Raw genomic sequence first — 15,623 nt, 5'->3', positions numbered from 1 at the left:
ACAACCCTGGAGGGTGAATTAATTAATTAATTAATAATAATAATAATAATACATGATTATAATAAGGGACTAATGATCTGCTTGTTTTGAAACGATTATGGTCAGCACCACAGTGGAACCTTTCAGAAACCAGTCTGAGTCATCTAGTGGAGAGATGGAACTGGATTCGGAACTCATCTAGACGGGAATACTTGCTGTTCACCTGTAAATACTAAGAAAATGTAGCAAAATATTTACCAATAGTAATTTTTCGGAAGTTTGAATTGATGTGTTTAATGAGAAATAATACTAAAGTTTATTCCCTAGAGAAGTTACGAAGAAGACTCTCCATTGTGACCAAAAGCAGCGAACTGTATGGTTAAGCACGCGCAGTCATAATACAGCCAAAATGCAAGAAATAACCAGGTGTACGGCGATGACGTCAGCTTTGCGCAGTGGCAATATCGTAACCAATGAAGTCTATCTGAGGTGCGATTATTGCTAGTTGAAAACTTTACCAATACCCCGTTAGGATCGGTGTGAAATATCACTGGCCCTAGCAATTTTTGGACGCTCTTACGGGAGCCTAAAATAGAAATTCAAACAAACAGTGGCGTATACTGAGGGGTACTGCGGCTGTCGTAGTGATGGGAATATCGAATGTTTTAGGCTATCGGTAGACTACCGATTGTGGAGTTTTTATTCGGTTTGAAATTGGATATAAACTCAAAGTATTAAAATTCGTTTTGTTACTGCGGTGCTCGACAACTAGTACCGATAGTAAGTCATTCGTTAGTAATTGCAAATATCGAATGCTGAAATATCGATTGTTGTATTGAAAATCCACAGCTTGTTTCCTGTTATTCGATCAAGGTCAGGAATGGAATGAATGAGCCCCATCTAGCGGCGAGGATAGGAATTGTGTCGGCTGCCGAAGCCTATCGCACTCCTCCGGGGCAATGATTAATGAATGACAGATGAAGTGATATTGGAGTGTGGTGTTGGAATGAAATATGACAGGGAAAACCGGAGTACCCAGAGAAAAACCTGTCCCACCTCCGCTTTGTCCAGCGGAAATATAGAGACTAGTAACCAACGTTACACAATGTCTGAATGCAGTGATTGGAAACTGAAATACATTGGTCTAAAAATACTGTAAGAAAAAGTCTCCATTAAAGTAATTGCAATCATTATGTTTCATTTTGAATAAAATTCATGTTTGTGTCACTAACCTTTAGTTAATGAATGCAAGATCGTCTGTTCATAAAATAATAAATGTTGGGTAATTTCTGACGAAGGTTGAACATTAACCGTAAATGAATGGAATTATTTTTAAATTTATATATGCAGTATTGCTTAGTCCTAGGAAAATGTGCTGTCTTTTCATATAGTTTAGTTTGCTGTATTCACATTTCTTTAATATGGGGTGTCATTACAAAAAGGTGTAAACCTAACCTTGTTTTCTGTCGACTTGTTTTGTGAAGTAGTCGACTGTTACACTGTACCTTAATCAAGGCCACGGTCGATTCCTTCCTACTCACAGCACTTTCCTGCCCCAACGTCGCCATAACCTATGTGTTTCAGTGTGACGTAAAAATTTTTATTCCGTGGTTTTCCATTTTCAAGCAGTCTAATGATTCTGGGGCTGTGCATTAATTAAACCCAAAGTTGCTTCCTCCACTGTCGTATACCTGTCCTATCCTATAGTCACCATAAGAAATTGAAGACCCCCTGTGGTTGGGGAAACGAAACGGAAATGAAGCATAGATCTATGGTATCCCCTGCCTGTCGTAAGGGGCGACCAAGGGATAATGGATGTTGAACCATGAGATCACCTGTGATCAGTACCATCTCGCGAGAGGCACCATGAGTCGACTTTATTTGCGATTAGTACCACTATGTGAGGAACAGCATTGGTCTGTGATTAGTGGATCTCTATGGGTTTAAAGTACCCGTTATTAGGACCACTATATGCGGAACACAATGGGTTTACGTTGCGTGTGATCAATACCACTATGTGAGGAACACCATGGGTCTGCGTTACCCGTGATTAGTACCATTATGCGATAATCACTTGTTGTCTGTGATTAGTACCACTATATGGGTGACACCGTGGGTCAGTATTACTTGCGAGTAATGCCATGACCAAGGGATCACTCACGTCGCTTCTGTTACAAGTGGACAGAGCGCTACTTCTCCGCAACTTCTCTTCTTTTTTTCGGCCGGGTGACGCTACAACTTTACTTCGCACCCTGCCGACCACAATCAAACACATATGCTGGCACCAAGTTGGAAGTCAGCCTCCCCACCACCATGTTTACCTGCGTCATTAACGATGTTGATCCCACCGTATCTGAAGACGACATTTACAGCCACCTTCGCTCCGCCGGTGTCCCAGTTCACGATGCCTACCGGTTCTTAGACGGCTCCAATTCCTCACCATCATCGCAGATTCTTCTATATCTATCCACGTTAGCCGACATGAAGCGCATCCTCGACAGCGGAGTAACTATTCACCAACGTTACTACTCAGTGGACCCAACTCCTCAATCTATAAGATATCAACTCACCGCAGACCCAACTACCCTGCGAGTCACAACCATGCCTCAACCCAGGACATCGTAACAGCAGTCATTGTCCCCCTTATTCATTCACCCCACAACTACCACTACCACTTCCACGACCACCACGACAGCAGCTCATTTTCCTTCCTATGTTCCCGTTACTTCGGTTACGACATGCCATCCTTCGCCCATAATGACCTCAACCATCCCTATTTCTTCAACCCCCGTACAACCTCGTCCCCAGCAACTCTCTGACAACACCTTGGACTCGCCCGCAGCAACGCCGCCATCGCTACCAACATCTTCGCAAGACGACGACGCCGCAGCAGCAGCCGCAACAGCCTCATCGTCAACGCAGCCACCACCAACTTTCCACGATATGTCTAGCTGCGTCATCCGCGGCATAAACCCTACCATTCCTGAACGGGATATCCTCCGGGAACTTCAAGCCGCAGGCGTTCCCGCCCGTTGTGCGTTCAGGATTCGGAACGCCGCCGGCCCTACGTATATGGTGCGACTACATCTTCCAACTGAAGACGACGTACAACACCTTCTTAACACCGGCGCCAATATCTACCAACATCGCTACAAAGTGGAGCCTTCTCGTTCCCCACCCCGACCAATTCGCAATCCATCCACAAATACTCATCGTCGACCCCGGGCAGCCCTTCCTCCTTTTCAACCTCATTCACCCGTCTCTCCACCCCTTCCTCCAACGAATTTCTTCCCCCAACTCCTTCCGACGCTAGATATCTTTCGACTCCCCACCACTTCCATTTGTAATCTCACCGCCACCCTCAACCTCCTAACCTTTCACCTCCATCCCGGAACTCTCATCAAACTTTTCCTCTTCGCACACATCTCCTATCATTTCTCACTTCCTTTACCCATCTTCCTTTTCCACACATCTCCTCGACCCGCTCGCATCTCTTGGCCAGAGAGAGGGCGTAACTTGTGATTAGTACCGCTGTATGTGGAACTCTATGGTTCTACTTTACCAGTGATTAGTACTATTACTAATTACGAAACAGCCTCCGTGGCTCAGGCGGCAGCGCGTCGGCCTTTCACCGCCGGTTTTCGTGCTTCAAATTCCGGTCACTCCATGTAAGATTTGTGCTGGACAAAGCGGACAGGTTTTTCTCTGGGTTACTCTGGTTTTCCCCGTCATCTTTCGTTCCAGAAACACCCTCCAATGTAATTTCATTTCATCTGTCAGTCATTAATCATTGCCCCAGAGGACGGCGACAGGCTTCGGTAGCCGGTACAATCCTCGCCGCAAGATGGGGGCTGCATTCATTCCATCCCTGGTCCGGTCACTGACTGGAAAACAGGTTGTAGGTTTTTTAGTACTATTATGAGGGGCCGATGACCTGGATTTTGAACCTCTTCAGACCACAAGCATCAGCGATTTAGGATTTTGCTTTTGGAAGCAGGCCCTTGTTCCATTCGTACTAATGGCAAGTAAAGTCGACCCACGGTGTTTCTCGCGTGATGGTACTAATCACAGGTAATCTCATGGTTCAACATCCATCATCCCTTCTTCACCCCTTTCAGTCGCCTCGTACGACTTGCAGGGGATACAGTGTTTTAAGTTATTTTATGGGAAGGAGGGGGTATAGCGTGTCGGGTACATTGATTCTTTAAAGTTCATAATCATTGTCCATCGTCATCCTTTCTTGAATTTGCTTTACGTCGCACCGACACTGATAGTTTATATGGCGACGATGGGATAGGAAAGACCTAGGAGTAGGAAGGAAGTGGCCATGGCCTTAAGGTATAGCCCCAGAATTTGCATGTTGTGGAAATGGGAAATCTCGGAAAACCATCTTCGGTGTCGGCGACAGCGGAGGTTCGAACTCACTAATACCCGGATGCAAGCTCGCAGCTGCGCACCCCTAACCGCAATTCTAGACAATGGATGGAATATTGAATTATTTTAACTTTCAATATTGTGAGTTCGATCCGCTGATTATTTTAAATTAATTTTAAATATATTCACTTACAGGAAGGGGAGTTAGGGATTGAAATATCTTACCAAGGGAGATGTTCAATAAATTTACAACTTCCATGAAATAATTCGAGAAAAGGCTAGGAAATCATCAGATAGGGAATCTTCCACCTGGGCGACTGTCGTAAATGCAGATCAGTATTGACTGATTGATAGATATTCATTCAATCATTCTTCATCATCTTGTTTAGAATTTTGGTCAGTGGATGAATTTTGGAATTGATATGTCATTACATTTCGTCTCATTCCGTACCATTAGGGGCCGATGACAGATGTTAGGCCCCTTTGAACAAGAAGTATCATCATGATCATGATCATCATCATCATCATCATCATCGTTTTCGTCGTCGTCATAAAATTAAGGGTTATCCATCTCGTAAACTAACAGAATTTGTACCAAGGTATCTTACGACAAATCGATGTAGAATTTCAGATGGAATATATCCTTACAGTGACGTACATTGAGGTGTGCCGGTTTTGTATATATGCGTGATCTCTTTGTGAATATTAAAATTTAGTCCCTTACCTGCTTTTTATTTCATCTTAGTAGACATCAACCGTTATACATCTAGTTGCACGTTTGTCTCTCTATCGCGTTATAAGAGATACACCACCGAAACTCCATTGAAAGTTGAGGGTAAAAGATTTGAACCTACTGTCGGTTTTTAATTCTCACTGAAGAAGGTCTGAGGATTAATTTTTACAAATCTCCGCTTGAATTATGGAAATTCGCGTCGATATATAATTTACGATTTCCTTATTTTTTTCTATTTTATTTACGTCGCACCGGCACAGATAGGTCTTACGGCGATGATGGGACAGGAAAGACCTTGGAATGGGAAGGAAGTGGCCGTGGCCTTCATTAAGGTACAGCCCCAGCATTTTCCTGGTGTGAAAATGGGAAACCACGGAAACCATCTTTAGGGCTGCCGACAGTGGGGTTCGAAACAGCTGCACGCCACTAACCGCACGGCCAACTCGCCCGGTACGATTTTCTTAGCATTAACAATATTTATTTGTTTCTTCTTCTTCTCCTTCTTCTTGTTTCGTTACGCCCATTCATAGAGCGCGCTGGAACTTCTTCATTGGCTTGATGACGTTCGCCTTCCTATTCTTCCAAAATCTCTTCATGAACTCACTGTGTTGCCTCTTCCGTTCTTCTGACCACTTTGTACCAGTCCTGCTGCTACTTTCCACCACAAATGTGTGTTTATTTACTGAGGTCCTGAAGACTCTTCGCAGTTTATCATTATGTCTTCCCCGATGTTCAAATCATTAAGGCAATTTATTCTCCGTTTTCAAGAATTTATTACATCCAATAATCTTCTTGTGAGTCTATTGTTATTTATCTTAAAATACGTTCAAAAATTTCAAACGTTTGCAAAGTGCAGACTTTATTATTATTATTATTATTATTATTATTATTATTATTATTATTATTATTATTATTATTATTATTATTATCATCTTAGATGATTTTAACAAGATAATCTATTTGTTTTGTAACGATTACAATCAATATCACAGTGGAAATTGGGGCGTACCGTCATGCAACCTTTCAAAAACCAGTTTGTCATTTAGTACAGGGGTTGAGCTGGATTCAGAACTCATCTCTCTGTTCCTCTAAATACACAATATATATACCGAAATATTTACCGATTGTATGTTTTCGGGAATTTCATTTGCAGATTTTCGCGAGAAATAATATTATAAGTTTATTCGCTAGAGGAGTTATGGAGAAAAAAGTCCATTGTGATCGAAACCAACAAACTGTATGGTTGAGTACTCGTAGTTATAATGCGGTCAAAATGCAAGAAATAACCAGGTGTTCGGCGAAGACGTCAGCTTTGCGCAGTGGCAATATCGTAACCAATGAAGTCTATCTGAGGTGCGATCATTGCTAGTTGACAACTTTACCAATACCCCGCTAGGATCGGTGTGAAATATCACTGGTTCTAGCAATTTTTGGAAGCTCTTATGGGAGCCTAAAGTATAAGTATAAACACAGACATTTCTGGGAATACTTTGACCGTTGCAGTCTCAGAATGGCTCATCCCGCTTAGGGATGTTCGGATCTTACAGGTCGATGTTACATGAGATAGACACTATCGACTAAATAGTCGAAAGTGTTCTTTACATATCGCAATTCTCCATAACAAAAGGAGCCAGTGGTACAGTTTCGAATATTAGGCTATATTATAAAAAAATAACAATTAGTGTATAATTAGAGATCACCCTCTAGAACAAATGTTACATTGAGTGAATTACTAATTCATTCTGTGGAACCTATTCTCATGGGCGAGCTGTTAAGTCTCCTCCATATTAGAAATAGGAAGCTGCACCACCAGGAGATCTGGAGTTCGTATCCTGTCACTGACAACGGCTGTACTTAGTGTAGTTATTCCACGGTAAATACCTTTTGCAAGTACTTGGTACGGACACTAATCCAAGGCTGAAAATGTCGCAGTTACACGGGTTGTTAAACGTGCACGGGACTGACAATATGAAATGTCTCTAATATGAACAGAAATCGTTATGGTGGTGGTTGGACAGAATCACTTCGGAGAGATGAATGTGAGGCTCTGTTCCCGAAGAATGCAATCAATAAATCGCTTTGTGATGTTGAAGTGCGATTGAATTCAGTCGGCTTGTTTAGCGAAGTAATCGACTGTTACGATCGTTGAATATATCGGCTAGATCGATAGTGCAAATTCTCCCGGATCTCTTTCTGTTACTATCTTGTTAGTGGGCGTTTATTTATAAACGCTGGACGGCTGCGTGGATTGTTTTACGTATTCACTCCAAAGCTGATTCTCGTAGGACTCGTTACAGTGTTGGAATCTACAATCTTACGGTAACTCTATATACTATTTTGTTTTTACATCGCACCGACACAGATAGGTCTTATGGCGACGATGGGATAGGAAATGCCTAGGAGTGGGAAGGAAGTTGCCCTGGCCTTAATTACGGTACAGCCCCAGCATTTGCCTGGTGTGAAAATGGGAAACCATGGAAAACCATCTTCAGGGCTGCCGACAGTAAGGTTCAAACCCACTATCTCCCGGATGCAAGCTCATAGCTGCGCGCCCCTAGCCGCACGGCCAACTCGCCCGGTTTACGGTAACGAGGAAGGTGAATGGAGTCATATATGTTCATATGTGAATAGAACCTTATCCAACGGCTGTGTTGTATAAATCACTTGTGGATACCGATCTAAAGTAGATTCTTATCCTTCTATCTCGCATATACACCACTTAGAAATAAGGGGAATTCCTCATGAGGATTAGGTAAGTGCCCCACCACCATTAAATCATTTGGAAGAATTAAGTCATGAACTCTCTTTTTTTAGCCTTAGAGGTTAATTTTACTTTTTGTTAACACTGGCGTACACATAAAACTGATGGACACATGTTATATTTTTTATTAATTAAAAGATTGATGCGCTAATACTGAAACATTCCAACCAGTGAACGAATCCGTCGAGAAGTTGAGTTTAACTCTTTGCAAATAGTCTGTAAACAAACAAATACCGAGCTCGATAGCTGCAGTCGCTTAAGTGCGGCCAGTATCCAGTAATCGGGAGATAGTGGGTTCGAGCCCCACTGTCGCAGCCCTGAAGATGGTTTTCCGTGGTTCCCCATTTTCACACCGGGAAAATGCCGGGGCTGTACCTTAATTAAGGCCACGGCCGCTTCCTCCCACTTCCTAGGCCTTTCCTATCCCATCGTCGCCAATGACCTATCTGTGTTGGTGCGACGTAAACACATAGCAAAAAAAAATGTACTGTATTTTAACGAATAATATGCATATAATTTATTTTTAATTAACCAAAAATAAGAAAAATCTTCCTACAATTTAGGCTTTAAGAAAATTTGGTAGCGACCAAGTTGGCTTCGGATTTGTGTCACATAGCTGTGAGCTTGCATTCGAAAATTGGTGATTTTCGAACCCTGTCGTCAGCTGGCCTGAAGATGGTTTTGTATGGTTTCCCATTTTCACACCAGGAAAATGCTGGGGCGTTGCATTAATTAAAGCAATGGTCGCTTCCTCCACTGTCGTATGCCAGTCCTATTCTATGGTCGCCGTAAGAAATTAAGGCTTGTCCATCACATAAGGCAATACAATTGTGCCAAGGTATCTTGCGATAAGTCAATGTAGAATTGAAAATGGAATGTACCCTTACGGTGACGTACATTAAATTATGAGAGTTTTGTACACTGACTGACAGAGCAAATGCAACACCAAGAAGGAGTTGTCAGAACTTTATGCCAATTGCAGGGTAGACTGACGTCACTGAGGTATGCTCATGATGTGAAATGCGCCGCTGTGCTGCGCACGTAGCGAACGATAAATGGGACACGGCGTTGGCGAATGGCCCACTTCGTACCGTGATTTCTCAGCCGACAGTCATTGTAGAACGTGTTGTCGTGTACCACAGGACACGTGTATAGCTAAGAATGCCAGGCCGCCGTCAACGGAGGCATTTCCAGCAGACAGACGACTTTACGAGGGGTATGGTGATCGGGCTGAGAAGGGCAGGTTGGTCGCTTCGTCAAATCGCAGCCGATACCCATAGGGATGTGTCCACGGTGCAGCGCCTGTGGCGAAGATGGTTGGCGCAGGGACATGTGGCACGTGCGAGGGGTCCAGGCGCAGCCCGAGTGACGTCAGCACGCGAGGATCGGCGCATCCGCCGCCAAGTGGTGGCAGCCCCGCACGCCACGTCAACCGCCATTCTTCAGCATCTGCAAGACACCCTGGCTGTTCCAATATCGACCAGAACAATTTCCCGTCGATTGGTTGAAGGAGGCCTGCACTCCCGGCGCCCGCTCAGAAGACTACAATTGACTCCACAGCATAGACGTGCACGCCTGGCATGGTGCCGGGCTAGAGCGACTTGGATGAGGGAATGGCGGAACGTCGTGTTCTCCGATGAGTCACGCTTCTGTTCTGTCAGTGATAGTCACCGCAGACGCGTGTGGCGTCGGCGTGGAGAAAGGTCAAATCCGGCCGTAACTGTGGAGCGCCCTACCGCTGGACAACGTGGCATAATGGTTTGGGGCGCTATTGCGTATGATTCCACGTCACCTCTAGTGCGTATTCAAGGCACGTTAAATGCCCACCGCTACGTGCAGCATGTGCTGCGGCCGGTGGCACTCCCGTACCTTCAGGGGCTGCCCAATGCTCTGTTTCAGCAGGATAATGCCCGCCCACACACTGCTCGCATCTCCCAACAGGCTCTACGAGGTGTACAGATGCTTCCGTGGCCAGCGTACTCTCCGAATCTCTCACCAATCGAACACGTGTGGGATCTCATTGGACGCCGTTTGCAAACTCTGCCCCAGCCTCGAACGGACGACCAACTGTGGCAAATGGTTGACAGAGAATGGAGAACCATCCCTCAGGACACCATCCGCACTCTTATTGACTCTGTACCTCGACGTGTTTCTGCGTGCATCGCCGCTCGCGGTGGTCCTACATCCTACTGAGTCGATGCCGTGCGCATTGTGTAACCTGCATATCGGTTTGAAATAAACATCAATTATTCGTCCGTGCCGTCTCTGGTTTTTCCCCAACTTTCATCCCTTTCGAACCACTCCTCCTTGGTGTTGCATTTGCTCTGTCAGTCAATGTATATATGCCTGATCTTTCTATGAATATTAAAATCAATCTCATCATTCGTTCGTAATCTGTTTTCCCTCCAGGGTCGGTTTTTCTCTCGGACTCAGCGAGGGATCCCACCTCTACCGCCTCAAGGGCAGTGTCCTGGAGCTTCAGACTGTGGGTCAGGGGATACAAATGGGGAGGATGACCAGTACCTCGCCCAGGCGGCCTCACCTGCTATGCTGAACACGGGCTTTGTGGGGGATGGGAAGTTTGGAAAGGATAGACAAGGAAGAGGGAAGGAAGCGGCCGTGGCCTTAAGTTAGGTACCATCCCGGCATTTGCCTGGAGGAGAAGTGGGAAACCACGGAAAATCACTTCCAGGATGGCTGAGGAGGGAATCGAAACCCACTCTACTCAGTTGACCTCCCGAGGCTGAGTGGACCACGTTCCAGCCCTCGTACCACTTTTCAAATTTCGTGGCAGAGCCGGGAATCGAACCCGGGTCTCTGGGGGTGGCAGCTAATCACACTAACCACTACACCACAGAGGCGGATCAATCTCATACCTGCTTCTTATTTCATCTTAGTAGACATCAAACGTTATGCTTCTAGTTACATTCTCTTTCTCTCTCTCTCTCTCTTTCTCTCTCTCTCGCATTAAAAGAGCTACACAAACGAAACTCGGCTTAAAGTTCTGAACATGAAAGTTTTGAACTTACTGTCGGCTGTTGATTCTCATTGCAGAAGGTCTGAGAATTAATTTTTACAAATCTGCGCTTTAATTATGGAAATTCACGTAGAAATATAAAATACAATTTTCTTACGCGTTAGCAATATTTATTATCACTATTATTATTTCGTTATGCCCATTCATAGAGTGCGTTGGAACTTTTTCATTGGCTTGATGACTTTTGCCTTCATATTTCTTCCGAAATCTCTTCATGAACTCACTGTGTTACCTCTTCCGTTCTTCTGACCACTTTGTACCTGTCCTGCTGCTAGTTTTCACCACGTATGTGAGTTTATTTACTGAAGTCCTGGAGACTTCGCGATTTTTCATGATGTTGAATACATTCAGCCAACTTATTCTCTTATTATGAGAATTTATTACATACTTATTGAGTCTATTGTTTTCCATCTTAAAACTGTGTCCAAAAAATTCAAATGCCTCGTCCGGACAGAATTATTATTATTATTATTATTATTATTATTATTATTATTATTATTATTATTATTATTATTATTATTCTACTGGACCGATTTGCTTCATTTTTGTTATGTTCTCTCCGGAATTACCTGCCTGTGAATCATGCGACCTTGATAGGTCTCTGAGTTCAGCCAACTTCGAATAATTATAAAGTCAAGTTATTAAATGATCACTGCAGTAATTGCAGGTGAAGGGTTGTCGTAACCCACAATACATTCTGTACTTAGCAGGTTGCTAAGCGACTAACACTTTCATTAATATTCTGATATGTGTGATTTTCATTCTTAGTATTGTCATTGCATGCAGCCATGTTTGATCACTACCTGTCAAGCCAGAGAGTATACACTTCCTCTGATCACGGAAGAATAGTATTCTCTGCTAGATATTCTTTGATTCTGTTACCTTTCCAAGCTTCCAAATATATTCAAGAGATGGCAGAACGTTCCTAATAATTTACATGCTGCAAAGAGAAAAAAAAAATGTTCGTACAAACAGACCCCATCATGTCATACGCCTTAGATATTATCTGAGAACACCTATCGAAGGATAACCCAGCAACGCTGCAAAGAGACAAGGCCAAAAAATCGCTCCTTTGAGACTAACTTATGTGCTCAAAGACAATCGTTCTATATAGAAGAACTCCGATTAAAAACACCATTGCCTTCTACGACACAGTACCAAGCTTTACAACAAGAACTGCAGGATTAAAACAAAGCGAATATATCGGTAGAATTTTACCGAAGAGACGGCATGATGACGTCAGAATGGAAGAGTTCTGGCTACGAACTGTTTCCTACCATAACACGCTTCTTATTAAATGTTCATTAAACCATTGAAAACGGCAGATATAACAATATGACTACGACAGACGTATCAAGACGAGTTATCTGACTTATTTATAACGAATGCAGGGGAGCAGCATGGGTTTACTAATTATTATATTTATTATTATTATTATTATTATTATTATTATTATTATTATTATTATCCGTCTCTGTGGTGTAATGGTTAGTGTGATTAGCTCCCACACCCCGGAGGTCACACCGCCTCGGGAGGTCATCTGAGTAGATTCCACCTCAGCCACACTCGAAGTGGTTTTCCGTAGTTTCCCACTTCTCCTCTAGGCAAATGCTGAGGTGGTACGAAACTTAGGCCATGGCCGCTACCTTCCCTCTTGTCTGCCTATCCCTCCCAGTCTTCCCATTCCCCACAAGGCTCCTGTTTACCTTAGCAGGTGAGGCCTCCTAGGCGAGGTACTGGTCCTGTACCTGAGTTGTATCCCAGATCAAATGTCTCACGCTCCAGGGCACTGCCATTGGGGTGTTGGTGTGGTGGTGGTATCCCTCGTATTCGTTATAAATAGGGTGGATAACTCGTCTTGCTTTGTCTGTCCTAGTCATACTGTGTTGCCTGCCCTTTTCAGTGGTTTTTATGAACATTTAACTAGAAGAGCGTTATGGTATGCCACAGTTCGTAGTCAGAATTCATCCATTCTGACGTCATCATGCCGCCTGGTTGGTAAAAATTTCTATACATTTATTCGCTCTTTTTTTTTTTATCCTGCAGTTCTTGATGTAAAGCTCTGCATTGTGTCGTAGAAGGCGGTGGTATTTTTAATCGCAGTTGTTTGTCTTGTGAGCTCATAGCTTAGTCTCGAAGGAGCTTTCTTGCCAGGCAGATGACTTTTTTAAAGATACTCGGCCTTCATTATTTCTTATGCAGCTAGGTTATCCTTCGATAGGTGTTCCGAGATAAAGTCTGATGGGTCTGTTTGTACGTAGACTTTTTCTCTTAGCAGTTTGTAACTTATTAGGAACGTTCTGCTATCTGATGAATATATTTGCACTGCCTTCGTAATGATCAGGCCGTAGTGTAACTTCTGTGACGTCACGCAAAGAGGCGGTCGGCTAGGTCCGTCCGACCCGCGCAATGCATGCACATATCGTTGTAATGCGATATAATTTGTCTTTTAGTTACGAAATATTAACGATTGGTTGCATTAATATAACAGATGAAAACAATAACACTGTGATCTTTCGATATATAGTAAATAAGGCCGACATCATTTTAGGAAAATTTGGTTTAGAACGTGATAAAAACATTCAAAGCATAACGATTGTCTTACTTGTCAACGCACTCAACAAATCATATTTTTCATTGATAAAAAGCATGGAGACAACGAACGTACAAAAATAAAATGTGTAATAATAAAAGGCATTACCTCCATAACTTTAGATGTCCATAAATACGGCAGCTTTCCTGGTTTTCTTCTTGGAACTTCCGGCACTATCCTTCCAAGATCGTTTGGAGGCACTTTCTTCCACACAAACATTTGTTTGAATTTTACTGTAGTTATTTAGCAATACATTCGCCCAAATGGTAACACACCGGCCAGCAAGATATACTAATGTTTTCCCACATTCACATACAATTGTAGAGGAACTAAGTTGCATTGCTTCTAGTACCAGATGATTAAACACAGATTTTGGGTCCTCAGAATACAAAAATAACATTTTGTAACTATCAGAAACAAGAACTTCAAAAATTTTATACACCTGAATTCCAATTTCAAGTGAGAAACTAGATGGATACTTTAACCCTCCACGATTTAAATGGTTTAAATAACTCACTTCAGGGGGTAAATCACAAATCACAAATTAAGTCTGAAGCTGTAATTAGAGTTGTCTTACACAACAAGCATTCACATCTGAGAGAGACTTAAAGCTAACATAGCCAGCAAGAAATATTATTATTTCTAAAGTAGAGGATTCCATCTCAATTTCCTCACTTGCATTTATGACATGGTCATATTCAGCAGGCAAAAGTAATTCATTGGATATGTCCTGGTCTGAAGCTGCATTAATATCTTTGATCATCTCAGAAACATTGAAAATTGCTTGCCTAGACTTTAACTTCAGTAAATTTGTAACTTTTATTTTTCTCTCAGATTCTATTATTTGCTGAACTGTAACATTGTAGTTGCACCCACTCATCTGCCTATACTTTCCAAATCTTTGCTCCAAGTCATCTGTTTGAAAAGTGCCTAACATTACATAATGCAACTTCAGATCATTCAGAAGGTATTTACATATTTCGAGCAAGGTCTCAGTGGAATGTAACAAAGCTGAAAATGTCTCCTTACTGAGTTTTTCACAACTTTTGGGAGAGTCAATGATAACAATATCATTCCAGCTTTTGAGCCAGGAGCAAAAGGAATACAAATACTGAACACTTTCCTGACCCATGTTTCTAATAGGCTCAGCATACTTCTCTCTCAAACGAATCCCCTTCTCGGGATGCTTCACATTAACAATCATCCACCACTTCCTGATAATTTTCAACCACTCTTTTGTACTTTTGGAAGCTTTTGGAAGCTGGGAAAGTTTAGAGAATCATAGAGTATCTAGCAGAAAACTGTATTCTTCCGTGAACAAAGGAAGTGTATACTCTCTGTCTTGACGGATTTGCCAAAGCTGTTTTTCATTGCTATCACCACCGCAGTGGAAGATGGGAATCTCGTGTTACATTTTAGAAACCTGTTTGAATCATCTAGTAGAAGGGTTGAACTTGATTCGGAACTCACCTGGACGGGGGAACTTGATGTTCTTCCTCTAAATCCTAAGAAAATGTACAGAAATATTTACGGATTGTATGTTTTCGGGGATTGTAATTGCTGATTTGATGATAAATAATATTAAAATTTATTTACTAGACGAGTTATGGAGAAGACTCTCCATTGTGACCAAAAGCAGCGAACTGTATGGTTAAGCACCCGCAGTCATAATGCGGTCAAAATGCAAGAAATAACCAGGTGTACGGCGATAACGTCAGCTTTGCGCAGTGGCAATATCGTAACCAATGAAGCCTATCTGAGGTGCGATTATTGCTAGTTGAAAACTTTACCAATACCCCGCTAGGATCGGTGTGAAATATAACTGGTTCTAGCAATTTTTGGACGCTCTTACGGGAGCCTAAAATAGAAAAATAAATACATAAATAATTCCAATTGAGAGGTATGTTCCACTCCTCCATGGAAGGGAGGGGCAGGCCAGGCCTTCTCTCTGGCCAGGAGATTTGTGGGGGTTTGGTGGATTGTGGGAGTAGGTTGCAGGAGGTGAGGATTGACTTGTAGAGGAGGGGAGGGGATTTTTACCTCCCATTTATTTTCCTTAGTTATTTACGGTTATAAGTACAAAGTTTTAAATTGGGTGTTGGAGAGGTAGGCTACATTAGTGGCTTCACAAAATGTTATTACAATA

General features: G+C 42.7%; 3 non-coding genes across 3 annotated transcripts; all 3 read left to right on the top strand.

The window, feature by feature from the left end:
* Nucleotides 1–423: 423 nt before the first annotated feature.
* LOC136885169 (U4 spliceosomal RNA) lies at nucleotides 424–564 on the top strand. Its single transcript, XR_010861485.2, has one exon. It is a non-coding gene; the product is annotated as a U4 spliceosomal RNA (small nuclear RNA).
* Nucleotides 565–6,394: 5,830 nt separating this feature from the next.
* LOC136885167 (U4 spliceosomal RNA) lies at nucleotides 6,395–6,535 on the top strand. The gene has a single exon (XR_010861483.2). It is a non-coding gene; the product is annotated as a U4 spliceosomal RNA (small nuclear RNA).
* An 8,658-nt stretch (nucleotides 6,536–15,193) lies between these two features.
* Nucleotides 15,194–15,334, top strand: LOC136885164 (U4 spliceosomal RNA). The gene has a single exon (XR_010861480.2). It is a non-coding gene; the product is annotated as a U4 spliceosomal RNA (small nuclear RNA).
* The last annotated feature ends 289 nt before the right edge of the window (nucleotides 15,335–15,623 follow it).

Source organism: Anabrus simplex, chromosome 13 (assembly GCF_040414725.1).
Source record: "Anabrus simplex isolate iqAnaSimp1 chromosome 13, ASM4041472v1, whole genome shotgun sequence".
NCBI classification, from domain to species: Eukaryota; Metazoa; Arthropoda; class Insecta; order Orthoptera; family Tettigoniidae; genus Anabrus; species Anabrus simplex.
Note: the sequence above shows the minus strand (reverse complement) of the source record. Positions and strands in the feature narration are given on the sequence as shown.